Raw genomic sequence first — 9812 nt, 5'->3', positions numbered from 1 at the left:
CTGGGAAAAGCTATGCTTTGCTTCCATTCAGACTTATGAGCCATGGTGGCACAGTGGTTAGAGTGCAGTATTGCAGGCTACTTTGGCTGACTGCCAGCTGCCTGCAATTTGGCAGTTCAAATTTCACCAGGCTCAAGGTTGACTCAGCCTTCCATTCTTCTGAGGTGAGTAAAATGAGAACCCAAATTGTTGAGGGCAATATAGTAACTCTGTAAAAATGCTTAGAGAGGGCTGTAAAGCTCTGTAAAACTTGATAAGTGTAAGTGCTATTGCTATTTAAGAAGCTGCATAAAATATGCCACATCTATTTTATATAGTTCAAGGGTTCTGGTCTAAACCCAGTTTCTAAACAAATTAAAGTTAAAAATAAATTAAATTACATTATGAGAAATAGAGGAACCCAACAATATCTTCTACCCATAATAACATTCTACCTTTTTTTTAATCTTATACGTTCAAAATGAATATTCAAGATGGCTTTCAATTTAAATGTTATATATCAAATTCATTTACAGGTGATCCTCATTTAACAACCATTCATTCAGCAACTGTTCAAATTTATGACAGTGATGAACAAGTGGTATTTATGACTGGTCCTTGTACTTGCATTGCATGTAATCATGTGATCACGATCTGGGAACCTGACTCACAATTATGTTGCAGCATCCTGTGGTCACATGATCAGATGTTTGCTGACTTTCTACAAGCAAAGTAAGGCAAGCTGCCAAGAAGTCGTGGTCATATGACATCTTTGTTTAACTACCTGTAGTGATTCACTTCACAACAACTTGAAGTGAAGTTGACAGAATTTCCATTGGTAAATGGTGCGATCCTTGATGTTGCATTTTATCATCCTATTGCTTACCAATGGAAATTCCAGTTCCAATTACCTTGTTTAAGTGTTTTATTGTTGGAATAATATATTTGAATTGTTATAAGCAGCTAAGGCTAGAATTAAACACTAGAACAGTGATCCTCAACCTTTTGGACCTCAGGGACCACCAAGTTCATAATTTTAAATCCCGCAGACCACTAATACGAATCCAGTGCGCCGCTTGCTGAAGCGCCTGGACTCTCAGTGACGGGATGGAGTCCTTCAGGCACTCTCCCTTCTCTCTTTCTGTCTCTCTCTCTCCCTTTCTCTTTTTGATTCTGTCTCTTTCTTTCTCTTTCATTCGATCGGTCTCTTTCTCTCTTTTTCATTCTCTGTCTTTTTCTCTCTTTCATTCTCTCCCTCTCTCTGATTCTCTCTGTCTCTTTCTCTCTTTTTCATTCTGTCTCTTTCTCTCTCTCATTCTCTTTCTTTCTCTCTCTGATTCTGTTTCTCTCTCTTTCATTCTTTCTCATTCTGTCTCTCTCATTCTTTTTCTCTTTCTTTTTCTCTTTCTCTTTCTCTTTCTCTCTCTCTCTTTCTTTCTCTTTCTCTTTCTCTTTCATTCTGTCTCTCTCTTTCATTCTCTCTCTTTCATTCTCTTTCTCTCTCCACCTCTAATTCTTTCTTTCATTCTGTCTTTCTCTCTTTAATTGTCTTTCTTTCATTCTCTCTCCTCCCTTTCTCTCATTCTCTCTTTCTCTCTCCCCCCTCTTTCTGTCTGTCTCATCTCTCTTTCCCCTTTCTCTCTGATCTCTCTCCCCCTTTCTCTCTCTCTTTTCCACGCTTTCTCTCTCTCTCTCTCATTCACTTTCTCTCTCTCATCTCATGGGTCAGCCAGTGTCTTGGGGCTGAGAGAAAGTCAAGCATCTCCCCGAGAAACAGAGGTGCATAGAGCACCAACAAGGGCCGGAAGAAATGCCAGCAAGAGACAAAGCTTCGCTCCCGCTCTGGAATACGGAGAGAATCTCCATCCCCCGCCCTTCCCTTGCCAGGTGATGAGTGACTGGGAAGGGAGGGCGAGGAGTGGGGGACAACCACTGGTGGGTTCAGCTGACAGGAAGCTACAGCAGGGGGAAGAAACAATCCGGGGTTCCCGCCACCCGTTGCTTTGGCCCACCTGCACCACCACTCAACCTTGCACCATTATCTCATTCCGGCTGGTGAGGACTGCGCTGCAAAGTTGCAAGTTGCATGAATCTCCCTCTACAGCTGAGATTTACAGCCCCACCATGCCTGGCCAGTCCCATATTCCAGAGCTCTAGTCACAGGACTGACTATTGCTCATCCCGGAGCAGCTCCTCCACCCGGGTGCATCGCGGACCACAAAATTTTCTCACGGACTACCAGTGGAAGGATAATATGGACTTTAACAAATAAACTAATAATAACAAATAATACTTCCCAAAGTTACAACAGACTGCATAATTTTATTTTAAAAATTAGCACTGAGAAGATAAAAGCAACAAGACTGCTTAAGGTTTTAATATTTGTAATCAGGCACTACACAGATCATATTTTTCACAAGTAAAAAATATGAACCCTAAACATCACTACTACTCCCCCTCACACATACACACACACTGATGTAGTTCATCCAAAGCAACTAGTAGCTGCTATTGACTTTTTTTCGTTACTGCTTTAAATGGTGATATTCTTGCAGTTACTACTGTTTATTGAAATGTCAATTTAATATGGCTGCTTTTATCACTGTTGCCACTGGTTAGAAAAACACTTTTTACCATTCTCCCAATAGTCTATAATCAGTGACATTGTTTTCCCTGAAGGAATAAAAAGGTGGAAAAGAAGATGCAGGAAAGAGAGCAATAATAAAGGTGAGATTAAAAAAAAAAATAAACAAACTTGAGAAAGCAAAAGAAAGAAAAAAAAAGAAAAAAGCAGAAAACAGGGACTAGAAGGAACTGATTATAATTGGTGAAGAAAAATCAGAAAAGTACACTTTAGCTTTTAGGGAAATCTCACTAGCTTACCTCACATACTATGACAAATCAGAATATGAGAGTTAGTGCAATGAGTAAACTGCAACACCAAGCCAGAAAAGAAAGGGACAACAAAAATAAATTACACATGTGGATAAATGAGTAATTCCACATCAATACATTGGCCAATTTTGATTTTAAAAATGCTTCATCCCCTAAACTGGAAGGTTTATCCGCTGCAATTTCTTTATGCAACTAATGTTGCAAATACCTCAATAATCTTAACTAGCCGCAGCAAAAATAATTTTCTTGCCTTGTCTATTGCTGTATAGAGGAATAACTATAAATGATAAAAAAACCAAAGGTCATTTCCTTTATTAAGAGGCCTTTCAGTCACACGTGGCTAATTAATAGATACACATGGAAGATATTATATTTTTAAAAACATGTAAGATGGGGTGAAATCTAAAATTTGTTACTACTGGTTCTATGGGCATGGCTTGGTGGGGGAGATATAATGTGACTGGGTAGGCGTGGCCAACTTTTTTTTTTTACTTTTAAAAGCATTTTTTTCTACAACCTTAAGAGGTTGCAGAAAAAAATGCTTTTAAAAGCCTCTGTCGATTAAGCAACTCAGCTGGGATCGCCAGAAGCTTTTAAAGGCATTTTTTTTTCCCTACAACCTCTTCAGCCGGAAAGGTTGCAGAAAAAAATGCTTTTAGAAGCCTCTGACAATCCCAGCTGAGCCATGCAATCATCAAAGGCTTTTTTTAAAACTACTTTTAAAAGCATTTTTTCAGCTGAAGAGATTGTAGAAAAAACGCTTTTAAAAGTAAAAAAAAACAGCCTCTAATGATCAGGCGGCTCAGCTGGGCATGGGGGGGGGGGGCGCAGGGATTTTTTGCTACCGGTTCTCCGAACCACCCGTCGCCATCACTACCTGATCAGACGATCCAGTCCAAACTGGGAGCATTTCACCCCTGATGTAATACCTCTTTTATTATTATTCAAATTCCTGGAATGCACAACTAAACCTGCTCTAGAGCCCAAATATCTGACTACTCAAGTATAAATTTTAACATTATCTATCTCTGTCATATGTTTGCTAAAACTAACAGTTTCCAAGAACTTAGTTGTTATTTGTCATGAAAAAAACTTTAGGAATTAAATTTCTTGATTTGTAAGTATATATATTATTTTTTAAGAATCCCAAAATATTCCTGGGATAGATAGTTTTCTTCCCCGAAATTATCTATCTGCAACATAACTATCTGGATAGGGTTAGGGTTAGGGAAGCAAATAAAATCTAACAAATAAAATTTTCCTTCCCCCCCCCCCCCCGATCCTTCCTCTTCCTCAATTTTAAATGATAGAGAAAATGGGGGGAAATCGAAATACACCAAACCAAGAAATAAACTAGTATACTAAATGGTAAAAATCCTAGTCCCCATAAAAGATTCAACTTCAAACCTCCAGCAAAAAAGGTAAAACTGAATATGCAAAAGTAGAAAATACTGTGTTATTAGTGTACTACAATTTCAAGTTCATTTTTGAACAACACTTATTGCAATATCATAATTTAATGAAATTTAATAAAAATTAGATGATACCCTTTTATCAGTACTTGCACCCTATAATATTAAACAACTACTCCGTAATATTGACCATACTGACTTCTATTGTTTGGGATGATCCATTCTCAAAATATAAGTTTATGTCATCATTCTCATACCATTTCATATCTCTCCAATAGCACTGTTTTGGACATATCATGTCAGCAAACAGATTTAGCGCATCATCTACATATGCAAAAGAAAAAAACCCTCCATAGTACAAAAACAGCAATAAATAATTGTAACTGGTAAAAAAACTGAACAAAAATAAACATCAAGGTATTTATTTTACAGTAAATTTCATCTTTAAGATAAATTACTTATTAAAATCTCCATCATGTTGCTGCCCTTACACCCACACACGTGTGTATATGTGTGAATGAGGAATAATTCAATACATTAACATCTTTAACATTAAAAGATTTCTCTACAAATCTAGTTACATACATTAATATGTTATTTCAAAAAGATGTCAATGACTTACAAGACCAAATCACATGAGTCAATGACTCATATTTTTTACACTGACAACCAAGAAAATCACATGGCAATTCTTTGGGGTGTAGACTCGAAATAAAAACCTTTGATGAATCAATTTTAAACTTAAATCCACTGAAACCAATTTAATTATTTTTAAGGGCAGCAATTACTATATAATATTCAATTCTTTAAAACAGAAACTCTAAATGCTGTTATATCAACTCTGGAATTATTCTTTAGTTTTTGATAGAAATATAATATGGATTAAGTTTTAGATATCGATTCCATCCAAAACAAAAGCATTTCAGGTTTCTTGGAAGCACCCAAAACATCTGGTCCATATTGAGCAGACAAAACATGCCTGAGTTAATTATGTGCCACTGTTGTGAAGTAAGTAGGCCAAATTTTACTGGGAATGTTGCAAATATGAAATCCAAGTTTCCCATTCCTTCACATACAGGTAGTCCTCAACTGTCCAAAGTTAAGAGACTCAGAAAGAATGTTTTACCACCTGACTGTCATAAATCATCACATACCTGTCATATGACTGCACTTCAGATGCTTGGTAATTGCCTTACATTTACAACCAGTTGCTAAGTGGCCTATGATTATCAGAAAGTCAATGGGGAAGCCAGAAGGGAAGGTTGCAAACAGAGAGAATGAAGGGGAGCTGAAATCCCTTGGTGAGCTCCAGGAGCCAAAATCAAGATTTCAGCTCCATTCCTGCAGTCCCATGAAGGATTTCCCTTCCGTGCATGGAGGAAATCCTTTGATGGGCTGAAGAATGTTGAGAGTGAAAGGGCTGTCTGCCAGGAGGATTTCAGATTCACATGAAACTGAAATCCTCCCAACAAGCAGCCTTTCACTCCATCCACTTAACAATCTGAGAGATTGCTTAAAAACTGCAACTGGGAGTTCTGCAATTAAGGTCATTGCGCGAAGCACTTACATGGGTATCTCATTAATAACCACGTCCCTCAATAACTGAGATTCCAGTCCCAACTGTGGTCATAAGTCAAATACTACCTATAACAATAAAAATAATTTACAGACTACAGAGTTATGTAGTAACTAAAACATCAGAGAAAATATCTTAAAAGTACTGTAATGAACAAAAGTGATCTGATAAACAAGAGTTCACACTGTACGGGTAAAATACAGAAATATGTATTATTATGCAGATGAAAAATTACAAATATAAAATATTCAGCAACATATATTTTCTAAGAAAATTTAAGAGGTGGCTATGAACTAACCTCAGAGACCCAGTCTGGCATAGTGATTAGGGCTGCAGGCTAGAAATCAGGAGACCAGGAGTTTTAGTTCTGCCATAGGCACAAAGCCAGCTGAGAGTGACCTTTACCCAGTCATTCTCTCTCAGCCCTAGGAAGCAAGCAATGGCAAACTATTTCTGAAACCTTGCCAAGAAAATTGCAGGGATTTGTCCAAGCAGTCAGCAGGAATCAACAAGTCAAAGCACACCTATGCACAAAAACAGAATCAACCTCACGTTAAGGCCAGCTAACTGACCATATTTTTTAAATTGCTTTAATTTTAAATTGCTAAATTATGGGTTTTTAATATGGGGGTGTTTTAACTGTGGGCCAAATTAATTTAATTGGTTTTTAATATTGTTTTAATTTTTGTATTTTCTGTATTTTATCTGCTGGCTGTTCACCGCCCCGAGTCCTTCGGGAGAAGGGCAGTATACAAATATAATAAATAATAATAATAACTGCAGCAAATATGAATTTTATCATTTTCTACATATACTTTGAACAGCAACAGTTTCACTACAATTCTCAGCCTCCTCTGTATGAAGTCTCTAGTTTTAAGCTAGGTTCTTAGCTTCTCAGTGATAGCAACAATATTTCTGATAGGAACAGACTTTCCATAGCAGTGTGGTCAAAATGCATAACTAATATTGCCACTGGGAATCAAGGTGGGTTATAGCTACTATATGAACTGATTCTTAGTCCTGCTCTCTCTGCTAATTCTTTATCTAGAACAAAGACAAATCTTAATAGGTTTCAGCTAGACTTTGTTCTAGATAAAGAAACTAGGCATAGGCAACGTGGAAGTAATGGTGGAAGTAATGGATACTTCTCAATGTGGAAAAAGAGTAAACTACTGATAATGATAGTGATTTATCCCCCACCCCTCAGGAGGCCACCCCACTAGGTCACCAAGAGTTCTGTAATGTCTGCCTCCTTTACAAATTGCTTCTGGACCTTAGTGGATTCACAGACTTTCTTACTTAGATGGAAAACGTGAATCATATTACGGTATATTGTTTAGGTTACTCAAAATCCAAAAAGGAAAGAAAAAATAATTTTTGGAAAATACTATGTGCTACAGGAGAGAACAGGAATTTGGCAGATGATGTGACTAAATGAAAAAGTGCCAAGCAAACTGCTGAAGACATCATCGTGCAAGATCAAGTAAACAGTTCCACAAAAACTGCAGCATTATATACAAAATACATGGCATGTATAGTAATATTCTGGTTTTCATTAAGAAATTCAAGTTCAATTATGGCAAAAAAAAACCTGCAGAAAAAACAATTGCTATCAAACTGCTTGAGGATCTGTATACTGCATGAGTCAAAAAGAGGCTGTGAAAATATCTACAAACCCGTCACATCCTGGACATAAATTGTTTCAACTTCTACCCTCAAAATGATACTAGAGCACTGCACACCAGAACTAGACACAAGGACAGTTTTTTCCCCCCGAATGCCATCACTCTGCTTAACAATTCCCACAACACTGTCAAATAATTTACTAAGACTGTATTATTATTATTCTCTTCCTTACTAGTATCTATCTCTTTCCACTTATTACTATAACTATGTTTCTTGTATCTTTCAATTTATATTGTTTTTGTTTCCTAGTACAATTTGATAAGCTTATTAGTAACCTTGACTATCACTAAGTGTTGAATCTTTTTATTCTTGATAAATGCATTTTATTCTCCTTATGTACACTGAGAGCATATACACCAAAGACAAATTCCTTGCGTGTCCAATCACACTTGGCCAATAAAGAATTCTAACACAGCTTTATAGCTGAACAGAAACTGAAGCCACACTTTGCTTATGATAGTTTGCCATTGTGAATTATGTTCTCAATTATATAACTACAGTATCTACAATTGAAGTGTCATATTACTTCACCAAAGAGAGTATATATTTTAAACAAATTATAAAGTGGAATAATAATAATAATAATAATAATAGCAGCCATGATGGTGCAGTGGTTAGAATGCAGTGTTGCAGGCTAATTTTACTGACTGCCAGCAGTTCGATCCTCACCAGCTCAAGGTTGTCTCATCCTTCCAAGGTTGGTAAAATGAGGACCCAGATTGTTGGGGGCAATATGCTGACTCTGTAAACCACTTAGAGAGGCTGTAAAACACTATGAAGCAGTACATAAGCCTAAGTGCTATTGCTATTAAATCTCATAAAAACTGCTTACACATATATCTACCACCTAAAAGCTACTTTACCATTCATGAAAACTCATCCATCCATATCTCTATATTTTCTGCTGTATCGACACTAAATCATTAAATCTTTGACATGACTCCACTCATCTTGTGCAGATGGATGGTAGTGTCAAAAATCATGGGATATATTATTAATTCAAACATTGCAGATCGGTGTGAAAAAAAAAAAAACCACACCAGATCTATGGTTGTAATGGTTAAAGCTAGGCAACTAAATGTGAGGGGTAAACTATTTTTGAAGTTAGTATTTTTAAATAATAACTAGTAAATGCCATTATAAAAACATCCACAAATATTTTTTATAGAAGTGCATACAAGTGCTTAACTTACAACTGGTGCATAAGACTAGGGCTACTGCCTTAGGGGGGAAAAATATTAGGAAAAGTAATGAGACTCAACTACTGAAAGAAAAGCTATTTTACTATTCTTCCTCCCACATCAAACCTTTGAATCTCTTCATTATACTTTCCTCTCAGACCCCTTTCTTCTTCTCGAGATGTACGTACGTCTAAGGAACCAAGCACGGAAGTATGACAGGGAACTGAAAGGTCTGTAAAGGAACTCCCGAGGGGCGGATTTAGCTGAAATAAAGGACTTTCGGCCGCCTCCCCACTTCCGATCCACTCTAGTAGCCCGCGTTCCTGGTCCAGGCATCTCCACAGGTTGGGGGAAGGAGACCCAGATGCTGCGGCCCAGAAACTGCCTGGCACCGTCTCCTTCTCCCACCCCGCCCCTTCCATCAAGGCCCGCAGGACGGCTTTAAACGTATGGAAGTCATTACCCAAGCCTCGTTTTCCTCCCCGCTCCCCCCCACAGAGGGGAGCGCGGAGTGGACAAGATTTTTTTTCAGTGGCGCGTGGGGCAGCAGGAATCTGCTTCTGTCCGGAAGCGGCTCCGCAGTAACAGACCGAAGATTTGTCTCTCCATTCTCCCCTCACAGAGACACACACGCAGGAAATAACACAGGGTCAGCTGACAAAGCCGGGCCAATAACGAAGGGGCGAGAGAGCGCGCGCAAAAGGGAGGAGTACAAGACAGCGGGCGATGCGGGTGGAGTGTGCGTGCGTGCGTGCGTGCGTTCCTCCCTCAAAGGCGCACAAAAAAAATGAGCAGCAGGCACCGCCCTCTAGATCAAGTATTTAAAGAGGCAGCGCCCATTAAAAGAGGACCTCGGTCGGTAATGAGAAAGCAAGTTTACGGTACACTAGCGGTTGATTGTGAGGAAACACTGTGAAAACGGCATTTTGTCGCCTCTATGGACACATTAACGGCGTAATGCGTTTCATTTTCCATTCAGCGCAGAATTACTTGAAAGCAAAACTTTGAACTACGGCTTTGGAGAATGAAACTGCAAGTATGGATTGCAATTATATGGCTGAAATTGCTACTTCCCATTCAGTA

At 38.2% G+C, this 9812-nt stretch overlaps 1 protein-coding gene across 3 annotated transcripts in view; it reads right to left on the bottom strand.

Moving 5' to 3' along the window:
• TCF20 (transcription factor 20) overlaps positions 1–9325 on the bottom strand; it is a 45419-nt gene extending 36094 nt beyond the window's left edge. For all 3 annotated transcript variants that reach the window (XR_011600616.1, XM_070947129.1, XM_070947130.1), the window contains exon 1: positions 9193–9325. The gene's annotated coding sequence lies outside the window, so the exon portion shown is untranslated. The remainder of the gene's footprint in view (positions 1–9192) is intronic.
• Between the last annotated feature and the right edge of the window lie 487 nt (positions 9326–9812).

This window comes from Pituophis catenifer, unplaced genomic scaffold (genome assembly GCF_029215685.1).
Source record: "Pituophis catenifer annectens isolate HBS135680 unplaced genomic scaffold, rPitCat1.0.hap2 SCAF_7, whole genome shotgun sequence".
NCBI classification, from domain to species: domain Eukaryota; kingdom Metazoa; phylum Chordata; class Lepidosauria; order Squamata; family Colubridae; genus Pituophis; species Pituophis catenifer.
The sequence above is the reverse complement of the archived record's forward strand: the minus strand, read 5'-3'. Positions and strand labels throughout refer to the sequence as shown.